General features: G+C 49.9%; 1 pseudogene; it reads right to left on the bottom strand.

Annotated features, from left to right (window-relative positions):
• Positions 1 to 1,673: 1,673 nt before the first annotated feature.
• LOC123133049 (leucoanthocyanidin dioxygenase 2-like) lies at positions 1,674 to 2,971 on the bottom strand (annotated as a pseudogene).
• Positions 2,972 to 7,211: the final 4,240 nt, after the last annotated feature.

Genomic DNA, 7,211 nt, shown 5'->3' with positions numbered 1-7,211 from the left:
TAGCTACCGCAAATTCCAGAACAAACTGCATTATGCAGATAGAACATGTGCCACTCAAAACTGATGAGTAGGGAAAATTAGATGTCTACAGCATTAGATACGTCCTAGAGGCAAAGGTTATACTAGGCCTGGTCCCAACAAAACTAACCACAAAGATAATAGCATCAGGCCATTGATTTATAGTCTTGAAACATTGAGCCAAATATAAAGATTCACTGTAATATATCAATAATTTGATCATTAAAAAGACATGGACAATAATCTGTACAGGCTCGCCGTAAAACAAGTATATGCAGTAAGTTTGAATACTTGGTGATGATTTGGATTTATAACCATCTACAATAAAGTTAGCAATTGCAACATACTGTTGATATCTACAACCAGAATAGTCACTCAAACACTCATCCATACTATGGGGACTTCAAGATCTGAGACATATACAGACTTACGACAAACAGAAGGTAGGTGAAATATATTTTAGCATCCATATACAGATCATATCTAGCCTTTTGCCTTCAGCTGAGCCAGCGAGATCTGCAGCTTATCCGGTCACTTTGGATAATCTTTTAGTATCATTCAGAATTGATAAGACATGACACCTAGAATAGATTATCTGAATTAACTAAGAGTCAGATCTGAGTTAAAAGTACCCAAAATACTAAAACTGAAATACGAGATAACAGATACCTAGTCTTACCCAAAGATGAGTCATGACACCAAGAACTGATTATCAGAATTCCAGTCATTCATACTGGCAATTTACATGATACATTAGGTTCCAATAAGCAAAATAATACCATAAACACACATTGCATATCTGTGGGTTCACACCCAAATCATACTGTAAAGTTGCACCAAAATTTTAGTAGTTTTTTTCTTTTATCAATTATCAAGAATTGGTACGAAGATTGCTAAACTTGTATACTGAATTTATATGGTAATTGTAACCACACACACTCATGACTCATATGTATTTTTCTTTTATTACACACGCCAGAAGGAGGATGTAAGTAACAGATAATTAACTACCAAACGTGTCCCCATTCGATAACAAGATCCTTCATGCATAAAAGGATTCTGTGAATATCTCTCGATCTTTTACCACACTTTCCAGGGATAGTATGATGACACCACGCCATAAGGATTATGCGAATCGCCTCAAATCAAACCCGTGGTGCAGGGAGCAAGTCGTCCGATCCGGCCTCCCGCTGCCGTTGGATGCCCCTCCCCTGAATCGTCCCTCCCAGTTGGTTGCCGCCTCATAGCACCGGTAGGGTTGGTTTACAACCAGCTCGCCGTCCCGTGGTTACAACATCTGGTGTGCTGCCCTCGGCATCGACACTCGCTACACGGTGTGCCCCCTCTTGCACCGTCGTATCAAAGACAGCTCCCCGGTTCCTGGCGCAACTATCACGGCGGCTACAAGTGTCATGTGTTTGTCGGGTCTCGCTAGCGAAGAGTGTAATTAAGACGAGATCGACGGAAGGCGATTGCCACCGGTTCTACACAGTGTAATTAAGATAGATGGATCTCGTGGGAAGCCGAGATGCACCAATCAAAAATCAACACATGTGTGGGTGGATTTTCGTTTTCGCGGCTTCTCCCTCAGAATTTCGTTTTCCTTCTCGTTTTCGATTTCGTTTCTTTTTCTTTTTTCTTTTCTTTTCTTTTCGTTAGTTAACTTCTACTACTAGGTTGGCTGTCACCGGCGCCTCTCCAATCTTGGCCTCCTCTTCCGGTTCACTCTGCTCCTTCTTCACGACCTTGTGCTCCTCCTCGCCGACGACCGGCGGCGACCGTCGGCTTCTTAACCTCGTCGTCCTGTTGATCATTCGTCTTCTTGAGGACCTTGCGCTCGAGCTGCTGCCTGAAGGTGCGCGGCTCGAAGCGCCATACCCTTGGACGAGCTCCGGCAGCGGGCCCAGCAGCACGGAGTCGGGCGGCGGCTGGGCGAAGACGACCCAGGAGACTCGCACGGCCTGCCGGTTGACGAGCCCGCGGTGGAGCACGCTGGTGTAGCGCCCGTTGCTGAGGATCTCCAGCGAGTCGCCCACGTGGACGACGAGCGTGCCCGGCTCGTCGCGCGCGGTGACCCAGTTATCATGGCCGGGGTGGAGCACCTGCAGGCTGGGGACGCCGTTGGTGAGGATGACGGAGAGCGCGGAGACGTCGGTGTGCGCCTCCACGCCCACCGCCAGCTCCGGCTGCGGGCACCGCGGGTAGTAGTTGATCTTGAGCTTCAGCAGCAGGTCGTCCTCCACCTGGGCCTCGCCGGAGGTGAGGCGCAGGCGGCGCTCCAGGGTGTCGGCCGGGACGCCGAGCCCGAGGGAGAGGATGGCGAGGAGGCGGGACGAGAGCGCGCTGACGTGCTCCCCGAAGGCCTTGGTGACGGGCACGTACTCTGGCGGGTGCGCCGGCCAGCGCGCGTGGTCGGCGCGGGCGTCGGGGTGGAGCATGTGGAACAGGTAGTCCTCCCACTCCCTCTTGCCGTCCTCGCCGGCGGATCCGGCGAGCCGGCTGCCGTACCCTTCCAGCCGCCCCGCCGCGGGGTCGTTGGCGTAGGCCTCCTTGTCCTCGATAGGCATGCGGAAGAACCGGGTCCCGGCGGAGCGCAGCGCGTCGATGAGGTCCTCCGGGATGCCGTGGCCGGCCACGTGCATGACGCCCCAGTCCTCCGCGGCGGCGCGCACGGCGTCGACGACTGCGAGGCTGGCGGGCGAGGCCGGGTCCGCGGCGTCGAAGGCGGCCACGTCGACTACGGGGATCTGCGGGGCGCCCGGCGCGGACCAACTGGCGGCCGCCTCGTCGTAGGCGTCGCCCAGGCCGTGGCGCTCCTCCTGCGGCCGCACGTACTCCGCCGGGATCGCCGTGGCGCCGCTCATGCTCAGCGCCTCAACCCGCGCCATCTTCTTCCTCCGATGGTATGGTATGCTCTCACTCGAGTAGTCACTTTGCTTGCTGATCGGATTGGTTGCTATGAGAGTCGATGGAGTTCATGGATGGAATGGGATGGGTTTCTTATACGGATGACAAGAATCCATGGCTGGGTTGGGTTGGGTTTGGTGGTTAGCTCCATCTTTCCATCTTTTTTTTGCATCCCTTAAAAAAGAGATAATTGCTTGCTTTCTTCCTTCCCTATTACATACAGTACAAGCAGAAAAAAAAAGCAAAAAAAAAAAAAAAACCAAGCAAAGGAACCCTAAGATCGATGCTTGTTGTTTTATTGGATGCTTGCCTCTTCACTCTGCTGGATGAACTCGCCTACGTACATGAGGAGACGACAATGCCCGAGCTAGGCATCTCGAGACGAAAGGGTCCGAAAAAAGCTTTGAGAGGCTAGACCGACACGGTATACCCTGGGAAAGGACCTACCAGGGTACTCCCAATGAACGGTGTATAAACCTTCCCTTCACTTCATGGCCGTGCATGCATGCATGTTTGTTGTTGACCGGAGGAACACCGACTTGTCTTCTTCGCCAAGGAACTACTAAGAGAATGCTGGCGCACTAGAATTAATCTTTTCGTGGGAGAAAGTTAAACAACATTTTCAACCATTCTAAGTGCAATCATGTTCGAGAATGCTATGCTTAGTGCAATCTCTCCATGTTGGCATACTATTTTGTCTATATTGCTAGATTTTTTTAGTATAAGTGAATGACAGTGACAACGTATATTCAAAATGGAGCTCGAGCTCATACGCACCTAGATGAATAGTACTCCATCTATAACCTTTTATAAGATGTTTTTAGAGTCCATGACAATGTCAAAAAAAAAGTCTTACATTATCTTACATAGGTAGCAAAAAACAAAATATAGTGGACAAAATGTAAGAAACTATCCTTTTTTAACGAACTTCCTATGTTCTAACTACATGCAATTTCTTTTTATGAAGAATGACATTTGTGGAGCTCTAGAAAAACAAATTTTGGGTTTATTTTTTTTAAATATAGCTTGTTTAGAATCTGGAAAATATATCTTCTGAATCCTCTATTCCTAAATAGCTACAACCCACTACCTATGTTTCCTACACATGCAAGCATTCAACATGAGCAAATCATGCATGCAAGCCATAAATTACATGTTTTTTCATTACTCTGTGCATGCAAGGCTGCCACATCATCAATTCATGCATATTAGTTATAAATTATTTTTTGCATTAGATTTTGTGTTGACAATATATGTTTTTGCCTATTGCAGCATACCCATGTATTTCATCCTTCACATTTTATTTGAAATGATATTCTGTTAACTGGAATTCATTCTTCTCTCTATTTATATGCTTCATATTTTCACCCTTTGAAGCTTACATTTACTTTCCATTTCTTTTAGATGTTTTAAGCAACTATTTATGCATATTTTAATTAACAAGATTCCTGCAGCAACGCGCGGGGCATCATCTAGTTCTTATAATAGAGGGAGCCCAGATATTTGGGGTGACAATGACAACGATGGCGACATGTGATTCCCAAATAGCCCAGATATTCGTAGGCGACGATGATGATAGCCCATGGGCTCACCCCTCTAGTGCAATAGTCTAAAATTTTATTTCTGTCTTGCTAATCTTTAGTTTCATAAAATATACATACATATATATGTATGGAAGGATGAATGGAACTTGGAGGTAATGGGCTCACCCAACATTGCCTTTGGAAGGAAAAGGATAGATATTCTTCAACACTTCAACTCCGTTCAAGTTCATGTTATTCCATTTTGGAAGGATGAATGGAACTTGGAGGTACTGCGCAATATCAAAATCTTTGGATGGCATGCACAAATCATTTCTAGGCTGTGTATCCTTATTGATCATCATGTTGGGTCTGATGGGAGTGAAGCATATCTTTCTTACAAGTGAGCGTGCTTAAAAAAGTACGGTTTTGCTATTTCTCAGGTACCTGAAATTTTTTTCGGGCGTCAGTCACCTCTTCATTCCTTCCTCACAGGCGAAGAAGAAACCTCGCCGGAGAAATCGTTGCTCCTCATCTATCTTAGGGGGAAGCCATTGCCACATTATCTATCTTCGGGGTGGGGGTGCAGGGGATCGCCGGAGTTCTTCTCTATTGCTGCGGGGCTTAGAGGGATGGCCAGGGCGGCGGCAGACAACGATGGTGGGGGTGGGTCGAGGGGAGGGTGGGCCAGCCAGGTGGTGCGCGATAGCGCCCGCCGGCCACGAGTGGTGGAGGCCGGCAGTTAGGGCGGGGCAGGCTGGGGGCTGTCGGACGAAGAAGAGGTTGTGAGGAAGAAAGAAGAATGTGCAAAGGAAGAAGATAAATAGTTGTGGCGCATTTCTAACCGTTAAATATTGATTTGATGGTCTATAGCAGAAGTGACTGACGAGAGAGTTTTTTCAGGCACCTAAACAAATAGACGGTCCCAAAAAAGTATGAAAAGGTATAGGCATATGGCACAGATAGGAGTTACTCATTGTTCATCGTTCTGGGTCAGTGGTTCTGGAGGGGTTAACTAGAAGAGGTGGCACTGTTGTTGAACTTGGAGGCAGCAGGATGCCTTAACTCATCCTAACTGGACGTTAGTATTTTCTTTCCGAAAAGAAGGATAACCCCTAGCGTCTGACAGGACGATGCAAACATCCATACATTATTAAGAATGCAAAATCTAGCCATCAAACAACATCAATTCAGAAATGAAATAAAAGAGAAAATCCGACTGGAGTTTGGTATATTTGGTGGTCCATAATGAAAATGTTCAAAACCTGTTCAGATCAGGTTTGGCAACTACTAGCTTCAACAACCAACTACAGAACAGTAAGCTAGAAACCTAAAAAAAGATAGATATCCTTCAACTCTGTTCATTTTATCTGTCTTTGTGTGGGTCTTTAAGACAAAACAGTTGTGTGGTACATGATGGGATCGAGTGGCACCATATGTTCTCATGTCAGTCCATATGCTGTCTTACAGCAACTCTAGCAGAGCCCGCAAAACGCCCGGCCCGTAAAAATTCGGGCGAGTATGCGGGCTCGGGCCCATTTTGCGGCCAGAACAGACCCCGCATACTCGCCCGGCCCGCAAAAACTTTTGCCGCAGCCCGCAAAATGCCCCCCCAACGCTATAAGTGCGGTTCCGCGACCCTTTTGCGGGTCCAAACCCTATCCCCCCGCCGCCGCGAGTCACCCGATTCCCCTTTCTCCTCTCCCAATTTCTCGCCGCCGGTGACACTCCGCCCCGCCTCCAGCCGCCATGTGGGTGCGAATGTGAAGCTCCGGACGCGGCTCCGGCAGCAGATCCGGCCGGGAGAGGGACCCGGAGCGCGAGCGGCGCGTCCGGTCCGACGGCGCGAGGAATCGCGGCACGCGGAAGTGGAGCAACCGCGGGCTTTCGCCGCCGGCGAGTTTCGACCGCCGCGAGACGGTGGAGTACGACCGCCGGCGCGCGTCGTTCTCCTCCGCGCGTTCTTCGTACGCCGGATCCTCCTCCTCCGCCGCCGCTGGCTTCCTCCCGTGAAGAGGGAGTGGTCGGACAAGGAGGAGGAACCGAAGCCGCCGGCGCCGTTCGCCTTCGTCCCGGTGAAGGAGGAGCCCGAGGAGCCTGCTCCGCTCGGCCGCCGCGGAGTCAACGGGCCCGAGGACTACGTCACGGAGTTCGACGCCGTCGCCGCCGCCATCGCCGAGCGGAGCATGCGCGAGGAGGAGGAGCACCGGGGCCACGCCGAGGAGCTCGAAGCCCTCCAGTGGCGGCAGGCGGTCGCCGACAACGTCACCGCCAACGAGAAGGCGGACGAGTGGCGCCGCATCCGCAAGGAGCAGGCGGAGAAGTACGTCGATCTCTGCAGCTCCGGCGAGGAGGATTGAGCGTCCGGCTCCTCCACGGCGTCGTCCAGTTGTCGCGACCTCGCCGCCGTCAGATCCGACCCCCTAGTACTAGTTTAACGTAGTATGTAGTATAACTATGCTTGTAGTTGTGATGAACTATATAGTATGCCATGAACAATGTAGTATGTGATGAACTCTGTTCGTGCAATTTCTCCCGTGAAACAATTTTTTTCAAATTATGCAGCTTTAGATACGGGTTCTGCTCGGCCGCGTATGTTTTCGACCCGCAAAAACGATTTTCGTGAACGCGCAAACGCGTTTTGCGGGTCGTGTTTTTGCGGGGTCTGCTAGAGTTGCTCTTAGGGTCTGCTAGAGTTGCTCTTTAGAGCTTCGCGCTGGCCTCTGGTTCGCGTCTCACAGGAAGCTTCCTTCCCACCCCCACCTC

The sequence above is a fragment of the Triticum aestivum genome, chromosome 6B (assembly GCF_018294505.1).
Source record: "Triticum aestivum cultivar Chinese Spring chromosome 6B, IWGSC CS RefSeq v2.1, whole genome shotgun sequence".
NCBI classification, from domain to species: domain Eukaryota; kingdom Viridiplantae; phylum Streptophyta; class Magnoliopsida; order Poales; family Poaceae; genus Triticum; species Triticum aestivum.
The sequence above is the reverse complement of the archived record's forward strand: the minus strand, read 5'-3'. Positions and strand labels throughout refer to the sequence as shown.